At 38.1% G+C, this 22,164-nt stretch overlaps 1 non-coding gene across 1 annotated transcript; it reads right to left on the reverse strand.

Annotated features, from left to right (window-relative positions):
- Positions 1 to 250: 250 nt before the first annotated feature.
- On the reverse strand, positions 251 to 414 carry LOC132494550 (U1 spliceosomal RNA). The gene has a single exon (XR_009533126.1). It is a non-coding gene; the product is annotated as a U1 spliceosomal RNA (small nuclear RNA).
- Positions 415 to 22,164: the final 21,750 nt, after the last annotated feature.

Consider the following 22,164-nt stretch of genomic DNA (forward strand, 5'->3'; position numbering starts at 1 on the left):
GAGCGAGGGCCTCTCACTTTGTGGCATTTCTCATTGGGGAGTACAAGCTCTAGACACGCAAGCTCAGTAGTTACAGCTCACGGGCCCGGTTGTTCCGCGGCATGTGGGATCTTCCCAGGGCTCAGATCTGTGTCCCCTGCATTAGCAGGCAGATTCTCAATCACTGCACTACAAGAGAAAGTCCAGCTCAAACATTTTTATGCCTTTCATTCAGCTCAACTGGTCAGTTCTATTATTAAACACCAATTGCTGGGGGAAAGCACGCATGCAGTCCCCCAGTACCACAAATTATGCAGTCGAGTTTCCCCCATTTGGGGAAATTGAAAGTGTCAGCACACTCCCAGTGCAATGAGTGAGCCTCGTCCTGGGGAAACCACCTTCATGATCATGGTATCTCCCCTGCCAGGTAAGTATCCATATGTTTTTTTAACAACATAAAGTTATACTTCTTTAGACCTATGTGAGAGGTGAAATTATACCATATTAAATTCTATGTCCTTTTTAATATTTCATTTTCTCTTGGTTTCTAAAGTTTGCCAACTGTTTAAGCTACATTAAGGGCAGTAAAGAGGGGAGGTCAGACCCCTTCTTGAGTGGTGTCTTCAGATAACCAGAGACTTTCAAAAGAGAGGTTTCCATGGTGGTGGGGGGGGTAGCAGTGGGCTGGAAGGGGTCTCTCTCTGACTTACCCATCACTCCTCTCAAGCACCCCTCCCCAACTATAACATTTCTCACTCTACACATATTTGGCTACTGAAGGATTTTCAGTCATAATATAGTCTCTGAAAAAGCAGGGACAATATTTGTTTCACCCATCACTGTACAATAGACCTAAAGTAGTCCAAGGTTATTACAGTGGCCTGTAAGGCGCTACCAACGTGGCCACCCTTTCCCCCACCACCTCTCTGACCCCTCGCTTCTGCTTCACTGCCCCTTGCTTACTCTTGCTCCGCTTCAGGCTTTGACTGTCTTCTGAATATTGCAGGCCTGCTGCTGCTTCAGGGTCTCTGGACTTACTGTTCCATCTGCTTTCATGCACTTCCCTCTCACAGATATCTCCAGGGTTGGCTGCCTCACTTCCTACTGGGCTTGTGTCAAATGTTACTCTTTCCACAAGGCCATTTCTGACCACCCATTTAAAATTGGTACCAAGCATACTCCCTATCCCACTGACTAAATTAATTTTTCTCTAAGGTTCTTATGCACAGAAATGTTATGTATTTTACTCATTGATTTTCTCTTCTCATTTCAGAATGCAGGTTTTTGGAGGGCAGGTATTTTTGTCTGCTTTCTTCACTGTCCTACCCTTGATGTCCAGAACCGTGCCCGGCACATCGTAGATGTTGAATAAATGTCTGTTGAGTGAGTGCATGAATTCTTCTGAGAATTAGAGCAGGCTCCAGGCCTCTTTTCTGTGTCTGTCTATTTTTCTGGGGTTTAAGGGACTAGATATACAAGACTTACCATGGAAGACCAGAGCTGGCATATTTATTCTTCCTCACTTTGGCTTCCTTGCATTTCTTACTAAACCACACAAATAGGCTTTATGTTTAAGAAGTGGCTTCCTTCCCAGCATCACTTAGTAGAGAAAAATATTTATTTGAGTTTGAGGTTGGCAATACATCAAAATCCAATAATCATACCCTAGTGCAAATGCACTGGAGGGTGTGAGATACATAACGTAATAATATGTAATCTGCACATCAGGATCACAAAGGCGAATCTACCATTTCATTTTATTTATTTTCTTAAAATGTGACAATCCCACATGTACTTGAAATGATGCAGGTTGGGACAAACAGAAATGTGGGAGATTTATGAGCTGTGTCAGCTTGGTCTTAGGGATTCCTCCCTGGTCCGTGCTTGGAAGATAGGGCCGAGCAATTTCACCTTTTACTGCAGCAATATCTCGTCTGCATTCGGGAGAAAGACCTCCAACCTGTGAACATATTAGCAGGCCTGTCTCTTTACCCGTGTGTGCATTTCCCACAGTGTGTGCCTCCTGGGTCTTGGGGGCCTGTTTACTGGTGTGAGCTGTTTGGAGGCTCAGTTGTGTAGCCTGTATGGGAGAGAGTCTCAGTGTGGGCTGGACTTGTGCAAAATGGAGGGTGGGAGACAGTCTGGAGATTTTAAAAAGCAGTAGACTTTTTTTTCCTGAACATGGAGCAGGAGCCTGCTCAGATGAAATAACACAAAACAATTTTGAAGGCCTGTGAGCTGTGGACCCGTGGCCAGGGTTGGACATATCTGGATCTAACTAAGCTGTCCAAGGGTGTCTTTGGCCCCCAAGGGAAACTTCACCTACCTCTCCCCACTCTCCTTGATCACTCCCTCTCCCAAGGGTTCTGCTCTCTCTTCTCACTGCTCTGAGTTCGCTGTCCTCTGCCAAGTGACTTCATGTTAAAGACAACAATAACCATTGTTTATTGGAAGGCTGATATTTGGCAGAGATGAACCACTCTGCAAGGCAGATGTGCAGTCTCAGATTTGTCCAGGAGGAATCTATAACTCTAAGAGGTTGAATGACTAAGAAAGTCAGTGTCAAACCTAGGATTTGAGTCCAGGCCTGTGTGGTTTGCTCTATTTCACTGTTTTAGGGTCCTCAGACCTTCATCAGTACTGTCTTTAGCCCTACGCTACCAGGACCCTGGCTCTGGGCTCCATGCTTAGAGGGGTCCAGCACTGGCTTTTCTCCTGTCCTGCTGTGCCCACATCCTTGGCACCCACAGGACATGACTCCTGGATCTCACAACCCCTTCTTCAAGACCAGGTTCCGGGTTCTCAAGGCAAGGAATGGAGCTTAGACATGTGGTCTGGGGTATTCACACACATGCATGCAGGTCCTCTTGTCACATAGGGTGGAACCAAGTGTGGGAAGGGACGATGGGTGGCCCCAGTCAGGCTGCTTCCCTACGACTCTTGCTGCAGGGCCCACAGATGTCAGGCTTGCCATTTTCATCATCATGGTGTCCTGAGTGTGTACAGCCTCTGCACCGTTTTCATTGCATCCATCCATCCTTTGATATTCACTCCAGCTCCATGAGACTGGAGAAATTTGAGGATGAGGGAGAATTCACAGGTAGCAACGACCCTCAGACCTGTCCTCCGACCCCCTCTATGCCCTGAGCTCTCTGTCCCATGCCTGCCCTGGCCTGTCATGTTCCTTGTGGCCCCTCCTCTTTTCTAGCATCCTCCTTGCACAAACCATGAAATCAGCCTGTATCTGAGGGACAAGCTCTTTGAAGCTTGCCCCTACTAACCACCTCCAGTTTGGCTAAACTGACATATCCCCAAGGACATGGAGACCTCAGGGAGTCTTCCTCCACAAGCTGGCTGTGGATTGTCTATGATTTGCTGGTCAGATCACAGGGAAAGTTAGAAGCTGAGGGAAAAGCTGTCTGCAGTAACTAAACACCAAGCATCTTTTCATGGCTGTCTTCTCTCTGGCAATCTCCTACTGGGTCCACAGTGGCCTGGGTTCTCATGAAGCTATAGCACCTGGTTACAAGGAGATCCTCTGAATCCCAGAGTAGGCTCCTCTTGGAATGAGAGAGATTGCTAAGTGTGTGGGGAGTGGAGCCTACAATCCAGGGTTTCCCCAGGGGGCCAGCCTCCCTACCTCTCTACCTGCACCTCCTACCAACTCCCCAGTTAAACTCAGCCCTAGATCGACTGGCTTCTTCCTAGACCAATCCACATACTTGGTATCCCTCAAAATCTGTGTCTTGCTTGTACCATTTTCCTTGCTAAGAATATTCATTCCTCTTTCTCTCATTTTGTGTGAGTTTTGCCCATTTTTCGAAGCCCTCAGCAGTTGGAAGTCATGCTCTTTGAGATGTGGTTGAAGAAACTATAGCTGTTTAGTCAAGTAAAGAAAGAATTCAGAAGAAATGTGTGAAAGCCGATGTGAAAGATGAGAAGGACCGTCTTGCAGAAGAAAGGGCAGATCTAGTACTTGTGACCTCAGGAGGTAAATCAGAGCCACCAGGGTACGAGTTCAAGCTCAGTGTGAGAGAGAACCTCCTGGCAGTAAGAGAAACCCAAACATGGATCAGACTGCCTTGGACAGTATCAAGTCTCTGGTCAGATACTATGTTCCCCAGGGGTTCGTTCCCTAGGGCTGATGAAGATGAAATTTAAGATGAAATGTAGGGTTGGTCTACATGACTCCCAAGGCCATTTTAAGCCTGAGATCCAGTTTTCTAGTGTCACCTCCTCTGAAGGTCTTCTTTATCTACCCCTACCTTCACAGAGAGTTATTTCTCTAGACCTCTTAGAACCAAGACCTCAAACTTTAGTTCTTATTATTAGTTACCTTGTCTACTACTAGTTACCCTATGTAGGTTAAAAACTCCTTGAAGTTAGGGACCTTTTTCTGAGATAATCACTCTTTCAGAATATAGTAGGGAAGCTCAATACATGTGTCTCTTTAAGATAACTTTTTCTGATGATAAAATATAGTTCTGCTTATTAAAAAGAGTTCAAAAACTACAAAGTATGTGGAATAATATAAAAATGGTCCATTATCCCATCATCCAGAAATAACTTCATGCATTGCCTTCCAGTCTTCAATATGTATTTATTTTTTGAAATGATGAGAACAAACTTGCAGGGGGATTTCATATTTTTCAAACTCAAAAGCAAGTGGCAACCAAAAAGCTCAGTCAGCCTTCTGGGATGGTGCAGTTTGGTCCAGCACTTTCTGTTGTTGGTGCCTCCTGGGAAGCAGGGGAAGGGAGGGACTCAAATCACTGTGAGCTACTGACTATTCCAGGTGAAGTGCCCAAGAGTCCCTAGGAAGGTGTCTTTTTTTGCAGACTGTGTTTGCCTTCCAACCCTAAGATGTTCCTCATGGTCAAATGTGCTCTCCTTCTCTGCAGTTACCAGGGGGTCTCTGCAGGGAGGATTAGCCTGGCTGGAGCTGTGTGTGTGTGTGTGTGTGTGTGTGCGTGTGCGTGTTTTCCTTTCTCCCTAACTCACTGAGAGCTTGGCAAGGCCAGGAGAGAGGCAGCTGATTATTTTTAGCCCCTTGTTCCTCAGAATGGATTGTGCATAACAAAAGAATGCTAATGCTCAGTGTCTTTATGAAAGCACTGGAGTTCATCAGCTTTGCAAAGAAGTGAAATTAAATCAAGATTTAATTGGGATATGCATGTTTTATTCATGCTACTAACCACAGGAGAAGCCAGCAAGCTGAAGGTAAAAAAGAGGGGAAAAAGTCTTTTGAAAAGTTGTTTCTCTCTGATTAAATAGAGATAGTTTCCAACTTCAAAGGCAGCAGGCCTTTAATGTATTTTAAATACTGAACTATGCTTGGCCTGGCCAGTTCTGTTGCTGGTAGGTGACAGCAACCCAGGCATGCCCTACTCCTGCCTTCATGTCCTGGCCTTCAAAGCACGTATTTGGCTCCTGGTCCTACTGTTTGTGCTTCAGTATGAGCCCTAGAAACAGCTGTCCCAGGATGCTGGGGAGAGGTGGGCACAGCTCAGGGGATCTAGAGTTATCCTCAGCATATGAGTAACTCCTGCTGCCCACATCTGAAGAACAAATAATACTGAGGAATAAGACTTTTCTCCGTCATCAGAGACTTCTCCCCTGGAAGGAGACATGTTTGTTGAGTATCAAGCTATGTTAGGTACAAAGATAAGGCAGTCCCAGCCTGAGTCTCTTGCACCTAACAATATAGAACAAGAGATTAAAGAAAGACCCAGATAATATAGGAAAAAGAGAGAGAAAGGCAAAGTTTGCTGGAAAGGTTTCAGAAGCTCTGACAGATCAAAGGAAGGAGCAATCCAGTAGGAAGACCAAAGAGAGCTTTATGGTTGAGATAAGATTTGAGCTAAGTTAGAAGAATGTCCACAATTTCTGTGTGTACAATGGGGAGCAAGTGTTCCAAGCACTGAAACTCTAAGTCAAGTTGCTGGAGATGTAAATCTTGAAAGATGTTTCAGGGAAGACAAAGAGTCTGATTAGCTATGGCTTTGTGGTGCATATGGTGTAGTAGCAGGAGAGTCTGGCAATATAGGTTGGGACAAGACCATGGAGAGTCTTAACCTAAGGCTGAGCAGTTTATAAAATGAGAGGATTAGCTAAAGTTTAGGCAAAAATAGCCCTTCATATTCATAAATTCAGAGGTCCATAGAATTGGAAAAAATTTTCAGAATTATCTGGCCCCAGGATTTCTATGGCTAACCACCTCCTGTGACCATGGCAGACATCATTCATCCATCTTGGCACTCTTTTCTTCTGAGATTAGAAGGAAGCTTACAGTCTTTTTGAGCAAAGCAAACTAGTAACCACTGCTAGATTCTGGCTATCTGAATTCCTTTCCTGACCCTCTTGAATATATCATATCTCAAAAATATCTGCATGAAGTGGATGGGACTGGTGCTCCTAGCTTTCCATAATAGTGGGCTAGGTTATTTGGTTCTAATTACCCATAGAGGAAAAACTACAAGTCCTCTTAAAAGTATCAAATAGATAACAAGATAGTAAGGAATTACTGGGAAAATGAATTAAGGGAAAATGTGAGCAGTAAAGGCAACACAGAAGACATTTTTGCCTTAAGAGCATTGGCCAATTTGGAGAATTTTGAACTTTTGTTTTGAAGTTGTTATTAAAAAAAGGGAGGGGGAAATGAAAATTCAAGATCTGTACAAGACTTGAAGTCTAATATGTGATACATTCCACAACAAGCTGGTATAAATGTGAACCAGAAGGAATCCAGCCTGCCTACAGTTTTGCAGTCTTGTTTCACATCTTCTACATGGTCCAAGGAGCCTTAGGGCATAAACTTGGCATAGGGTGGTCCTATACTGATATATCTATGGCACTTGAAAGAAGAAATTTTTCTCCAAAGGAAAGCACTTGCATCCTTGGCCTCAAATATTACAAATAATTATTTTAAATATAATGGATATCATAAAATCAAATATAACCAAGTCACAATGAACAAAATAAGCATGGAAAAGCAGAAACAAACAAAGCAATAGAAATATATCAAGAAGGAATTTAGTATCAAAATGACCAGAGAGAAGTTATAAAACAATTATGTTTACCCTGGGTTGCAGCTTGGATTCTCAGGGACTCAGACTCTGAGATAGATACTAGAGTTTAGAAAGCTTACTGGGGATCAACACCTGTGGGGGAAGAAAAGAAAGCAGGATTGGGCAGAGGGAGAAGTCAGACTGGGATGAAGTCTCAACAGGCCTCAGCCAACATCAGAGGAAGCTCTGAAGCTAGGATGGCTCTTCAGAGATATCCTGAATTTGAGGGAGAGATTTAGGTTGTTAAATCCCCATTGCAACCAATCCTCAGATATGACTCACCCCTAGGAAGACCCTCTTTTCAACTAAGGTAAGGAAGCTCTTTTCCACCAAGGCAAGATCCAAAGATGTTGTCAGACAACAACATTCCCATCAGCTGAGTAAAGGAATCTCTTATTCCAAAGGGAAGTGGGTAGTGCAGCATAGCACCCGTAATGCTCTGTTTGAGGAAATAAAAAGAAGTGTAAATATATATGTATGAGAAGGAAGCTGTAAAGATTGTCAGAGTAGGTTTTTTTTAAATAGAGCTTCTGAAAATGAAAAATCCAACTATTAAAATTAGAAATCCAAAGATGAGTTTAATTGCAGATAGAACACAGCTGAAGAAGGAATTAGTAAACTGGAAGATATGCCAGAAGAAAGTAGCATATGTATGACATGAAGAGACAGAAAGCTAGAAAATGAAGAGTAGTCAAGTGATACACAGGATAGAGTGAGGAGGTCTAACATACATTTAATCAGAATACCAGGAGAGGAGAGAGAAAATAGGGCAGAAGCAATATTTGAAGAGATAGTGGCTAAGAATTTTCAGGACCAATGAGCGTCATAAATTCAAGAAGCTTTATAAATGTAGAAAACACGTAAACACATCATAGAACAAAATAGACAAAGAGAAAATCTTAATAGAAGATTTAAAGAAATACAGGTTGTTTTCAAATGAATGAGAGGTTAATTGCTGACTTCCCAACAATAATAAAGGAAACTAGATGGCAAAGGAAGAATGTCTTAAGTATGTTGATGAAATTAATAGCTAATAAATAATTCTACATTTAGTGAAAATATCCTTTAATAATGAGCACAAAATAAAGACATTTTAGGTAGACTAAACAGAGTTGTTATCAACAAACCCTCAGTAAAATAAATTCTAAATGATGTATTTCAGGCAGAAAAAAAATGATTCCAGATGGCAGATGTGAAACGTAGAAAGGAATCAAGAGAAAGGAAGGTTGTAAATAAGTGGGTAATCCACATGAAGACTGAATATACAAAAGAATAAGTATAAAATCTTGAAGCTTAATTTTAAAAATATAGAATTAATGGAGTTAAAGTGTTATAAGATCTTTGGGTTATGTGTTATGAAGATTAAGATATTCACATTTGGTATAACTGATTAAATTTGTTATAAAGCAGAAAAAATAAAATAAAATAAAATAAAATAAAATAAAAAGATATTCACATTTGGCTTTGATAACTTAAGCATACATCTTATATATTTTAGAATATATTGGTCATGATTCAGCACAGAAAAAGAAACAAAGTATTTCAAGCAGGAAAAAAATAAATATAAGGAATTAGGAGTTTTTAAAAAATCATTGGAAAGATTGGAGGAGCAAAATCAGAATGGCAGTGAAATGCAGTGTCCAACTGCTGCAAAAATTCATGTTTTCCACAACCCATACATCAGCCATCACCACTGTCAAAGAAGGAAAGGTCATTCCTTCATTCCTGCTCTCCAGGTTATATATGAGTATATTCATTGGCAGAATTTACATTGCACTTCAAAATCTAGCGTTAAAGAGTTTGAGAAATTTAGTTTCAGGTTTCCAGCTCCTGGGATACAGAGACAAACACAGAAGATGGTAATGAAAGATGATTACCACTAAACATTATCCAGTAGCAAAACAATAAAAATAGTGTATAATATCCAAAGAAGTAGATTTGCTACTATGTTTATTCTAGAATTGTCATAGTTTTCAGTTTTACATTAATGTATATAATCTATTTTAAGGTTTTTTTGGTATATTGATTGGAATTCATTTTTTTGCACACAGATATCCTTTTGTCAAAAAGACTATATTTCTTCCACTGAACTGCCTTTGCCCTTTGTCAAAAATCAGTGTGTATCTGTTTGTAACTTTTAGATTCTCCATTCTGTTCCATTGATCTGTCAGTCTATCTGATGCCAACATCACACTATCTTAATTACTGTACCTTTATATTGAATCTAAAAACAGGTAGTGTTAACTCTCTACTTTGCACTTCTTTTTAAAATGTATTTTAGCTATTCTACAACCTTTACATTTCAGTGTAACTTTTAGAGTCAGCTTGTATATATCTACCAAAAAGAAGCCTTATGGCATCTTAAATAGAGATTGTCTTGAATCTATTTGAGGACAATTGACATTTTAACAATACTGAGCCTTTGAACCTATAAACAAGGTATATCTCTTCATTTATTTAGGTCTTCTTTTATTTCTCTTGACAATTTTTTTGTAGTTTTCAGTGACAGGTTTTGCATATATTCTTCCAGTTTTATACCTAATTATTTCATATTTTGATGCTATTATCTTTTAAAAATATTTCAGTTTCTAATTGTTCATTGCTACTATATAGAAATACAATTGAATTTGGTATATTGATCTTGCAATCTGCAATCTTGCTAAACTCATGTATTAGTCTCAGTAACTTGTTTTTAATAGATTGCATCCCATTTTCTAGATAGACAATCATATTGTATGTGAATCATATGTGTATGTATGTTAAGACAGTTCTACTTCTTCCTTACCAATCTGGATGCCTTTTATTCCTTTCTCTTGCCTTATTGCACTGGCTAGAAACTCCAACATAATGAATAAAAGTAGTGAGCCTGGATATCCTTCTCTTGTTCTTGATCTTAGGGGGAAAAATTCAGCCTGCCATCATTGTGATATTGACTAAAGGTTTTTATAGATTCCCTTCATATGATTGAAGAAGTTACTTTCCAATTATAAGTTTGCTAAAAGTTTTTTTTTAATCAAAAATGGATGTTGAATTTTTTTCAAATGCTTTTTCTTCATCTGTTGAGATAATTATATGGTTATTCTCTTTCAGTTTGTTAATATGGTGAATTTGATTCATGTTAAATGTTAAATCAAGTTTAACATTGATTCATGGGATAAACCCCATTTGGTCAAGATATACTATTGTTGATTTGTTTTTTTAAAATGTTGTTTATAATCATGGCATCTATGTTTATGAGGAATATTATTCTGTAGTTTTCTTGTAATGTTTTTGTCTGGATTTGTTGTCATGGTACTGCTGACTTTAGGATGAGTTGGTAAGTATTCCCTCCTGTTCAATTTTTTGGAAGAGTTTGAATAGAATCATTCTAATGTCTTCCTTCAGTGTTTGGCAGAATTTACAGATGAAGCCATTTGTGTGTGGAGTTTTCTTTGTTGGAAAGTTTTTATTTACAAATTTAATATCTTTAACAGAATCAGTGCTATTCAGGCTATTTCTTCTTGAATGAGCTTTTATAGTTTGTGATTTTCAAGGAGTTTTACATTATATTTAATTTATTAAATGTATTAGCATAAAATTGTTCATAATAGTTCCCTATTACCATTTTAATATCTATAGAATCTGTAGTGACATCCCTTTTCATATCTGATATTGGCAACTTGTGTATTCTCTCTTTATTTTTCTCCTTAATCAGTTTGGTTAGAGGTTTATCAATTTTGTCATTAATAAACTATTTATTGCTTATTATTACATTATATATATACATATATTTATTTTAAAATAAGCTGTTGAATTTATTGATTTTTAAAAATGTTTCTATTTCATTGATTTCTACTGTGATCTGACCTTTATTATTTCCTTTCTTCTACTTATTTTAGGTTTTATTTGATTTTTTTCAGTTCTTTAAGGTGGAAGCTGAGTTTATGTGTTTGAGATCTTTTTTTCTAAAATACATATTTAGTGGTATAAATTTTGTCTCTAAGTACTACTTTAATAATCCTACAAATTTTGATACATTGTGGTTTCATTCAGTTCAAAGTTTTTTTGATTTTGTATTTTGGTTTCTTCCTTGACTCATAGGTTATTTAGAAGTATGCTATTTAGTTTCCTAATTTTCAGAAAATTTCCCAATATTTTTGTGGTTTTGATTTCTATTTACTCCCATTTTGGTTAAAGAATGTACCTTACATGGCTTGAATCTCTTTAAATTTATTTAGATTCATTTTAGGGGCCTGAATTTGGTCTACCTTGATAAATGTTCCATGTGCATTTAGAAATAATATGTATTCTACAGTTGTTGGATGGAATATCCTATGGATATCAGTTAGGTCAAGTTGTTTGATAGTGTGTTTAAGCCTTCTATATCATTGCTGATTTCCTGTTACTTGTTTTTATCAAGTATTAAAAGAGGAAAAATCTCTAAGAGCAATCTCCAGCTATACCTGTGGATTTGTCTATTTCTTTCCTTAGGTCTATCAATTTTTATTTCATGTAATTTAAAACTCTATTATTAGATGCATAAATGTTTAGAATTGTTATATGCTATTGATAGATTTATCCCTTCATCATTATGACATAAAGGTCTTTATCTATTATTCTATTGTAATATTCTTTGCTAGGAATCTAATTGTCTGACATTAATATAAGCACTCCAGCCTTATTTTATTTTTTACTTTTTTGGCCATGCCACACGGCAGCTTGCAGGATCTTGGTTCCACAGCCAGGGATTGAAACCAGTCCCTCATCAGTGAGAGCATGGAGTCCTAACCACTGGACTGCCAGGGAATTCCCAGTAGTTTTTTTTTTTTTAATATGGATTCCATTTTAATATTTATGATTAGCTTTATAATATTGTATAATTTATATCACAAAACATGCTTGCTGGATGCCTATGCTTTCTTTCTTTTTTTTTCACACACAAACACTGTATTTTATTTTTACAAGAGATAAATAAACTGACACCAAGCATTGTAAATGGATGACCACAACAAAAGCAACAGTGATTGCAATTACCAAACATGAAACACACTCATACTATGTCATAATATTGACATTCAGTCCAGTAATCCTCCACTGTAACAGTTCCTTTACTTTGTAGTGAAAGTTGATTTGTATATTTTTTGCCTCTGAGTCCTTGTGGGGTTTTTCTTTTTTATTCAAACAGAAAGTCACAAAAATTATAATCATCCTCATCAGTTCACTCAGTTTCATGTAATTAATTTTATTTTCATCTTGATCTTTTGTTAGCAGTTTTTTGTTTTTTGTTATTTTTTTCACTCCAGCCTTCTTTTAACTAGTGTTAGTATAGTATGTCCTTTTCTATGTCCTTTTCTATCATTTTATTTTTTACAAAATTTACTATCCATTCATGATGAAAAGAAAACACCTAGCAAAGTAGGAATGGAGGGGAACCTCTTTGTTTTGATAAAACTTATCTACCAAAACCTATAGCAAACATCATACTTAATGGTAAAGCTCTGGATGCTTTCCTTTTGAAAGCAAGAACAGGACAAGGAATTTCCTTACCCCCACTTCTATCAATTCAATATTGTACTAGAGGTTTCGACCAACACACAAAAATCCTCCCTTCTCCCTTTACCACCCCCCAAAAAATGATTGAAAAGGAAAAAAAAAGTCATCACTTAAAAATGATATAACTGTGCACATAGAAAATCCAAAAAGAGTCCATAGATAAATTTTTAAATGTAATAAGAAAATTTTAACAAGTTTGCTGGATATAAAATAAATATAAAAAATATTTGTTAGAATATTTGCACCACCATATATCAAGACTTACTATAAAAGATATTATAACTAGGTTGGTGTTACATTGGTGCAGTGATAGTAAAATAGAGCAATGCCATAGAATAGTAAGCCAAGCAATAGACTCTTGATACAGTGCAGAGGTGAGCCCTGCAGAGAATTAGATAAAAGACAGACTTTTCAAAAATGGTGCCAAGAAAATTGTATATCCATATGGGAGAAAAAGAAATTAGATATCTGCCTCACATCATACACTAAAATCAATTTTAGTGGATTAAAGACCAGATTATGAAGTCAAAATTATATTGCTTTCTGGAATTTCAGGTCCAGAACAAGATACTATAGATTGATTTTTCTCTTCTCCTCTCTCTAAATATAACTAAATACCAAGAAATTATTAAACAGAGAGTGAAAACAGGACTCTGAAAGCTGGAAAGAAAAAGCCAGACTAGCTAGAGACCTCAGGACTTGAGGAATAACAATGTGGTGAGTTCCCTCCTTTTTTTGTTGTTGCTGTTGTTCTTTGTTTGTTTGTTTGTTTTATATCTCTCATATATCCTTGAACTAGGCACTGGAGAGGCCTATGACCCAGAACAACTGACAGGCATAGATAAAGACAAAAAAAAAATAAAAACAGAAAAAGGCCTCTCTCTCCTGCCAAAGGACCAAGAAAAGGGAAGTCCAACAGAGATCTAGTGAGAAATCTCAGTCCCTGCTCCATCACTAGAAAATCAGCAATGGCAGCAGTGAAAACACAGCCACCTCAGCACTGCTCCACAACCAGGACCCTGGTGGGTAGTCTACTCTGCTTACAGCAGCAGCAGAAAATTCCCAAGCCATCTTGCCCCTGCTCCATGAGCCATGCTCAGTGGTTGATCTAATTCATAGGTAACAGTGAAGCCCTAGGCTGTCTAAGCTGCCACTGCACAACTGGGGCACTGGTGGGTTATCCCATCCATCAACAGTGGCAACAGCAATGAAAACCCGTGTCTCCTTGCTTTCCACCTAGAGGCATAGGGAGACCCAGGCTAAGGGATTTTTTCTTCTTCTCTACCAAAGGTCTCTCAGTAACAGGTGGCCTAAGGAAGTACCTTCTGCCACTACAGATAGTGCTAGCAGGCATTGAACAAGTGTCTCAACAGCACTAGAAGAACAAAGCAGGCCGAAGTAATATTACAAGGACTCAGAAAACTAAATTTTCATTAGAACTAAAGTCACAAACGTAAGGCAGAACCTATATGCTAAACTTAAAAAGGGTAACTTTCTGCTAAAATAGGTTTAGATGAGATCAAAAGTCCCTTAACTAAATGACCAAAATGTCCAGGATACAATAAAAAATCATTCTTCATACTAAGAACAGGAGAACCACAACTTGAAAATGAAATGACAATCAGCAGACACTAATCCTGAGATGTTGAATTATTTGACAAGAATTTTAAAGCAACTCTGACAAAAATGCCCCCATAATCAATTATAACTTCTCTTGAAACAAAGAAAAATATAGAAAATCTCAGTAAAGAAACAGAAGTTATAAAAAAGAACCAAACAAAAATAAACTCAAAAATGCAATAACTTAAATGAAAAACTTGCTGAATGGAATCAATAGCAGAGTGGATATGACAGAGCACTGAATCCATGAACTTGAAGTCAAATCAATAGAATTTATTCAATCTGAACAATAAAGAGAAAATAGACTAAAGAAAAAAACAGTCTCAGGGACTTATATAACAAACATCTAACATTTATATCATTGGAGTCCCAGAAGAGATAATAGCTGAAAACTTTCCAAATTGGTGTGAAAGGTAGAACAACTATACCCCAATAAAAAACAAAAAACAAACATACAAAAAACCCCTACAGATCCATGAAGCTGAGTGAACCCCAAATAGGATAAATCAAAAGAAATATACACCAAGAAATATCACAAACTTCTAAAAACTAATAGTGAAGGAAAAAAATCTTACAAACACCAGAGATAGAGGACACATTATATATTAAAAACCACCAATTTGAATGACAAATGATGTCTTATCTGAAACCATGTGGAAGAGAGAAATGGCATAACATTTTTCAGTCCTTAAGAAGTGGCAACCCTGAATCTGATGAAACAGACATCAAGGTTTTTCGGGGTTTTTTTTGCTTTGTTTTGTTTGTAGACATAGACAAGCTTATTTTATTTTATTTTTAACTAATTTTTATTGGAGTATAGTTGATTAGCAATGTTGTGTTAGTTTCTGCTGTACAGCAAAGTGAATCAGTTATACATATACATATATCCATTCTTTTTTAGATTCTTTTCCCATATAAGTCATTACAGAGTATTGAGTTCCCTGTGCTATACAGTAGGTTCTTATTAGTTTTCTGTTTTATAGTCATACGTATATGTCAATCCCAATCTCCCAATTTATCCCCCCTCACCCGCTCTTCCCCCCTTGGTAACCATGAATTTGTTTCCTACAACTGTGACTCTATTTCTTTTTTGTAAATAAGGTTATTTTTAAATTTATGAAAGGAGAAAAGCTCTATAATAGCCAAAACAATTTTGAAAAAGAAGAATTAGTGGGGGAAATCATTTTGCCCAATGTTAAATCTTACTATATGGCTAGGGTATACAATAAATGTGATACTAGTGGAGGTATAGACATATAGATCAATGCCATAAAACAGAGAACCCAGAAATAGATCCACACAAATATATCCAACACATTTTTGACAAAAGAGCAAAAACAACTAACGGAAAACAGATAACCTTTTCACCAAATGGTACTAGAGCTATCCATAAGCATAAAATGGGCCTTGATTGTAAACCACACATCTTATGTACAAATACTAAGTCAAAATGGATCATGGGTCAAATTTTAGGAAAAAAGCATAAGGGAAAACCTTTGGGTTCCAAGGTTAGGCAAAGAGTTCTTAGACTTGACACCAAAAGCACAATCCATAAAAGAAAAAATAATAAGTTGGACTTCATCAAAATTAAAAATTTTTCTCTGCAAAAGATCCTTTTAAGTGGACAAAAAGGCAAATCAGGCTGGAAGAAAATGTTTGTAAACCACATGTCTAACAAAGAATTTGTATGTAGACTGCATAATGAACTATCAAAACTCAATATTGGGCCTCCCTGGTGGCGCAGTGGTTGAGAGTCCGCCTGCCGATGCAGGGGATACGGGTTCGTGCCCCAGTCTGGGAGGATCCCATATGCCGCGGAGCGGCTGGGCCCGTGAGCCATGGCCGCTGGGCCTGCGCGTCCGGAGCCTGTGCTCCACAACGGGAGAGGCCACAACAGTGAGAGGCCCGCATACCGCAAAAAGAAAAAAAAAAAAAAAAACTCAATATTAAAAAAAATAATCCAATTATAAAATGGGCAGAAGACATGCATAGACATTTTATCAAAAGCATATGCAGATGACAAATAAGCACATGATGTCCAGCTTAGTTAGCTATTAAGAAATGCAAATTAAAACTACAATGAGATAACACCGCACACCTATCAGAATAGTTAACGTAAAAAAATAGTGATAACACCAAATCCTGGCAAAGATGTAGAAAAACTGGTTCACCCATATATTGCTAGTTGGAATGTAAACAACCACTCTGGAAAATAATTTGGTATTTCCTTTAATATTAAAAATGCACCCAACAGTCACACTATTTGGCATTTATTCCAGAGAACTGAAAACTTATATTCACACAGAAGCTTGCACAAAAATATTTATAGCAGCTTTATTTGTAATTGCCCCAAACTAGAAAATAACCAATGTCTTTCACTAGATGAAAGGTTAAATAGGCTGTGGTACATTTACATCCTGGGTTACTACTCAGCAGTAAAAAGGAATAAACTTGATACTGCAACAACTTGGATGAACCTCAAGGAAATTATGCTGAGTTAAAAAAGTCATGGTCAAAAGGATACATGCTGCATGATTCCATTTATACAGCAGCATAATTACAGAGATGGAGAACAGATTAGTGTTTGCCCAGAGGTAAGGACAGACAGAGAGGAGATATCTATAGGGGTACAGCATGAAGGGAGTCTTGTGATGATGATACTGTTACGCACACTGACTGTGGTGGTGATTGTATGAAGCTACACATCTAATAAAATTGCATAGAGTAATACAAATACACACCAATGTATGTATAAGTGCATATATATGAGTGCATGTATAGCTGGTGAAATCTGAATATGCTCTGTAGGTTGCAATGATGTCAATTTCCTGGTCATGATACTTTACTCCAGTTCTACAAGATGTTAACGTGGGGGGAGGCTGGGTGAAGGATGCATGTATGGAGATTCCCCATACATTTTTTAGCACCTCTTGTGACCCTACAATTATTTCAAAATAAAAAAGATTTTAAAAAATTATATTGTTTTTAGACGATAAAATAGAATAAACTCCTGACCTCAAAGTAGGGAAGAATTTCTTAAACGAGATACAAAAGGTACTAGATGTAAAAGACATTTCCTCAGTTTTTAATCTTAAACTCCTTGTAGCATTTACTGTTATTATTTACCCTGAAATCTCATTTTGATTATTTTCTATCTTGGCTTCTATGGCAGTTAAACTTATTTAAATTTTCCTTTTATCTCTCAGACTGCTTTATTCATTTGTTAAACAAGTACTGAACACCTGTTATATTCCAGGAACTCTTTTAGGTGTGGGATATTATAGTGAACGAAACAGATTTTTCAAATAGATAACATCCCTATCCTGATGGGGCTTACAGTTTAGTGCTGGCTGGTGGTTGAGAAGGCAAAAAAATGTATACGTAAATAAGTAAAATATAGTAGTATGCCAATTGGTGATAAGTGTTATGAGAAAACAATAAATCATAGAAGGGGAATAAGAATGCTGAGGAGAGATAAAGTGTTCAGTTTTATTTATTTTTATTATTATTATTATTTTTTGCGGTACACGGGCTTTTCACTGTTGTGGCCTCTCCCGCCGCAGAGCACAGGCTCTGATGCACAGGCCCAGTGGCCATGGCTCATGGACCCAGCCGCTCTGCGGCATGTGGGATCCTGCCGGACTGGGGCACAAACCCGTGTCCCGTGCATCGGCAGGTGGACTCTGAACCACTGCGCCACCAGGGAAGCCGCTGTGTTCAGTTTTAAATAGGACAATTAAGGAGGTCTTCATGGAGGAGTCTTTTGAGCAGGGAATTAAAGGAGGTGAAGAATGTGCTGTGAGGTTATCTGGAGGGAGAGTGTTCAGAAAAGAGGGATGAGCAAGGAGGGTGTATGCTTGGCCTGCTCAAGGACAGGTAAGGGGGCCAAGGTGTCCAGAGCAGAGTGAAGGAAAAAGTAACAGGAGATGAGGTCAGAGTGGTCATAACACCAGATCCCAATGGCCCTGTGGGCCAACGTAAGGCCTTTGCTTTTACTCCACATCAGTGGTCTTAAAGCGTGGTCCTGAACCAGCAGCATCAGCATCCCCTGGGAAAGTGTTAGAAATGCTCAACATTGCTAATTAGTAGAGAAATGCAAATCAAAACTACAATGAGGTATCACCTCACACCAGTCAGAATGGCCATCACCAAGAAGTCTACAAATAAGAAATGCTGGAGAGCATGTGGAGAAAAAGGAACCCTCCTATACTGTTGATGGGAATGTAAATTGGTGCAGCCACTACGGAGACTGATCTTGCAGTCCCACTCTACTCAATATTCTGTAATGACCTATATGGGAAAAGAATCTAAAATAGAGTGGATATATGTATATGTATAACTAGTTCACTTTGCTATACAGCAGAAACTAACACAACATTGTAAATCAACTGTACTCAAATAAAAATTCATTTAAAAATAAAAGTAAAAAAAATAAAACCACTATGTGTGTCTGGAAAAAAAAAAAAAAAGAATCACCCAACAGGCTTGTTACAATGCAGATTGTTGGCCCCACTTCTAGAGTTTCTAATTCAGTAGGTATAGAGAAAGGCCTGGGAATTTGCATTTCTTTTTTAAAAATTTAATTTCATTTTTAAATTGTCATATGTGATTTACAATGTTGTGTTAGTTTCAGGTGTACAGCAAAGTGATTCAGATATATATATATATATATATATATATATATATATCTTTCCTTTATAGATTAGATTCTTTTCCTTTATAGGTTATTACAAAATATTGAGTATAGTTCCCTGTGCTATACAATAGGTTCTTATTAGTTATCTATTTTATATATAGTAATGTGTATATGTCAATCCCAATCTCCTGATTTATCCCTCCCCCCTTTCCCCTTTGGTAACTGTAAGTTTGTTTTCTACATCTGTGACTCTATTTATGTTTTACAAATAAGTTCATTTGTACCATTTTTTTTTTTAGATTCCACATATAAATTATATCATACTTGTCTTTGTCTGACTTACTTCACTCATTATGACAATCTCTAAATCCATCCATGTCGCTGCAAATGGCATTATTTCATTCTTTTGTATGGCTGAGTAATATTCCATTGTATATATGTACCACATCTTCTTTATCCATTCATCTGTCGATGGACATTTAGGTTGCTTCCATGTCCTGGCTACTGTAAATAGTGCTGCAATGAACATTGGGTGCATGTATTTTTTGAATTATGATTTTTCTCCAGATATATGCCCAGGAGAGGGATTGCTGGATCATATGGTAGCTCTATTTTTAGTTTTTTAAGGAACCTCCATACTGTTCTCCATAGTGGCTCTACCAATTTACATTCCTACCAACAGTATAGGAAGGTTCCCTTTTTCCACACCCTCTCCAGCATTTATTATTTGTAGATTTTTTGATGGCCATTCTGACTGGTGTGAGGTGATACCTCATTGTAGTTTTGATTCATGCAGCTCAATATAAAACAAACAAACAAACAACCCAATCAAAAAATGGGCAGAAGATCTAAAGAGACATTTCTCCAAAGAAGGCACACAGATGACCAAAAAGCACATGAAAAGATGCTCACCGTCACTAATTGTTAGAGAAATGCAGAGCCTGCTGGGTGATTCTGATGCACACTAGAGCTTGAGAAACACTGCTCTAAATAATATGGACACCATCTGAGGGCCTTGAGCAGAGGACTGGCACGGTCTGACTTACCTTCTGGCTTCTAGGTTGAAAATACTTCCTAGGAGTGGACCCAGGGAGGCCAGCTGGAGGCTACTGCAAAGATCTATGGGGGAGTTGATGGCAGTTCAGTCTAGGGTCATAGTGGTGGAGATGGAGAGGGGGTTACCGTCACTGATTCCTCAAGTTTCCTTTCTCCATCTGAGTTATTTTCTTTTGCGCTTGGTTACAAGTTTTCATGTGTAACTTGCACAGAAGATGCTCAGATCCATGTATTGGTGGGCACCTTGCAGAGCTCTCTGTCCCCTATAATCAACTCCTTTTAGGATATTTTAAAGGAAGTATCACCAAACTTTCACTTAGTGGAACTATTCTGCGTGTTTTGGTATCTGTAGTACATATATTTACACTGATATATTCCCAAAGAATTAAAAATTTTTCATTTCTAGATCATACCTATGAATCAGGTCACTCTGACTCCAAAACCCATGAAAAATATTTTGTCATCTATTGTCCCAAGAACTGAAGCCCAGGCTAGGATGACAGGTCTGTCGTTTTGCAAGGGTGGGGTTTGCTTTCCCAAACGTTGTTGGGCTGGTTCTCATGGGATCACTGCAGCCAAGGAAACTGCAAGCCTCTAGCTGGTTCACTTGTAAATGATGACGGCGACAGGTGACAAGAATGAGATGAATGTTTATAAGAATTACATGCATCTATGAGTGCTTACTTATTTGAACTTTTTGAAATTAATCTTAGAATTTGTACCACATGTAACGTTGAACACTGATTTCAAACTTAATACAGTACATGGAAATATTTACAGGATTTAGAGGCACTTCAGAGTCTGTCACGGGGACAGACCAATGGCACAATCTGCTTGTGCCTTCTGAAACCTGTATTTAGTCACGGACAACTTTAGGTAACTCTTTTTAAGAGTTCAATGGCTAAAATCATTATTCTTGTGCCTAAGAAGAATGAGATTGTTAATTGTGTTTACAATAAAAGATGTGAAGAAATAAAGTATGTTAATATTTTATTATAACTGTTAGGATTTACTAGAACAGCATTTATTACATTGGGAACAACTAGTAGATTTTATTTCTCATGCCAAGTCCTATTGATTGTTATTGACTGCTTGGAGCTCTGTGAGAAGAATCCTGAGGCTGAGTCTGGTTACCACAAGAAAGAGGGTCACATTTGATAGGAACTGTCTGCCATTGGTGCGGGTTGTGGGTGTGGGAGTGGGGGATGGCTCCAGAGCCTCATATTGTCTGACTCTTCCACAGAAGCAAAAACAATCTGCTTTACTAAGATAAATTCAACATTTCCCAATCTGGATGGGAGCTCCCCACTCCTCAACTCTCCGCTCTGAATGTGCTTGTCTTTCTCATCTTTGCATTTTTCTCATGACCCCAATGTTCATCTACTTGCTATTCTATCTAGTATAAAATTCTCTATTTGGCTTTGAGGATCCTTATGATCTCTCTCTACCCCTCCTATGCCTATCATCCCCTAAGGTCCTCTATGCATCCCCTTCATTCCGGTTAGCCTGGATTCCTTATTGTCACATGTGGAAATATTGATAATTTGGTCTCCGAGCATTTGCTTAAACCTACCATCGTAGTCTGAAATGTCCACTCTTCTCTCTGGCTATTTAATTTCTATCCATCTTTTAAGATGTGGTACAAGTCCTTTGTAGACTGTGGAATCTTCCCTCATTACCCTGATCCCTTTTGCGTGATGCTCTAATTCTTGATTTCCTAGAAACCTGGGGTTAGTTGCAGAAAATGCAATATCCTTCCTAAAGCAAAAAATAGGTGAGTTATAGAAAATTGGGTAGTGTTGGAAAATTTGGAGGAGCATGCTCTAGGCTGGGCTGTTAGAAAGACTTGCAAAATACTGCAGAATTCATCTGCCCGGGAAGCTGCTCCCTATACCCAATCAGAAAGGTTAGGAATCAGGAAAAAAAAGAAAGAAAGAAAGAAAGAAAGAAAAACCCTAGGGCCCTTGGTTTCAGGGACATATCATTTTGGGTAAAGTCCAGGAATCAGGGTATTACCACTATTATAACTGTTGCCTCAAGAGCTTCATCAACCCTGCCACAGTACACTGGGGAAAAAGGATGTCTTGTACCCAACATCTTGACATCCGAGAAGTGAATGACTGGATGATGGAACAGGTTGAACAAATGTCCTACCTCATGGTCATGCCTGCCAGCAGAAGACAGCAGATGCCTGTAAGGAGACCCTCCTCTACCTTCTAGATCTCGCATGAGTAGATGTGAGTTCCTCTACCTAAATCTTAAAATCCAACTGAA

Source organism: Mesoplodon densirostris, chromosome 7, assembly GCF_025265405.1.
Source record: "Mesoplodon densirostris isolate mMesDen1 chromosome 7, mMesDen1 primary haplotype, whole genome shotgun sequence".
Lineage (NCBI taxonomy): Eukaryota > Metazoa > Chordata > Mammalia > Artiodactyla > Ziphiidae > Mesoplodon > Mesoplodon densirostris.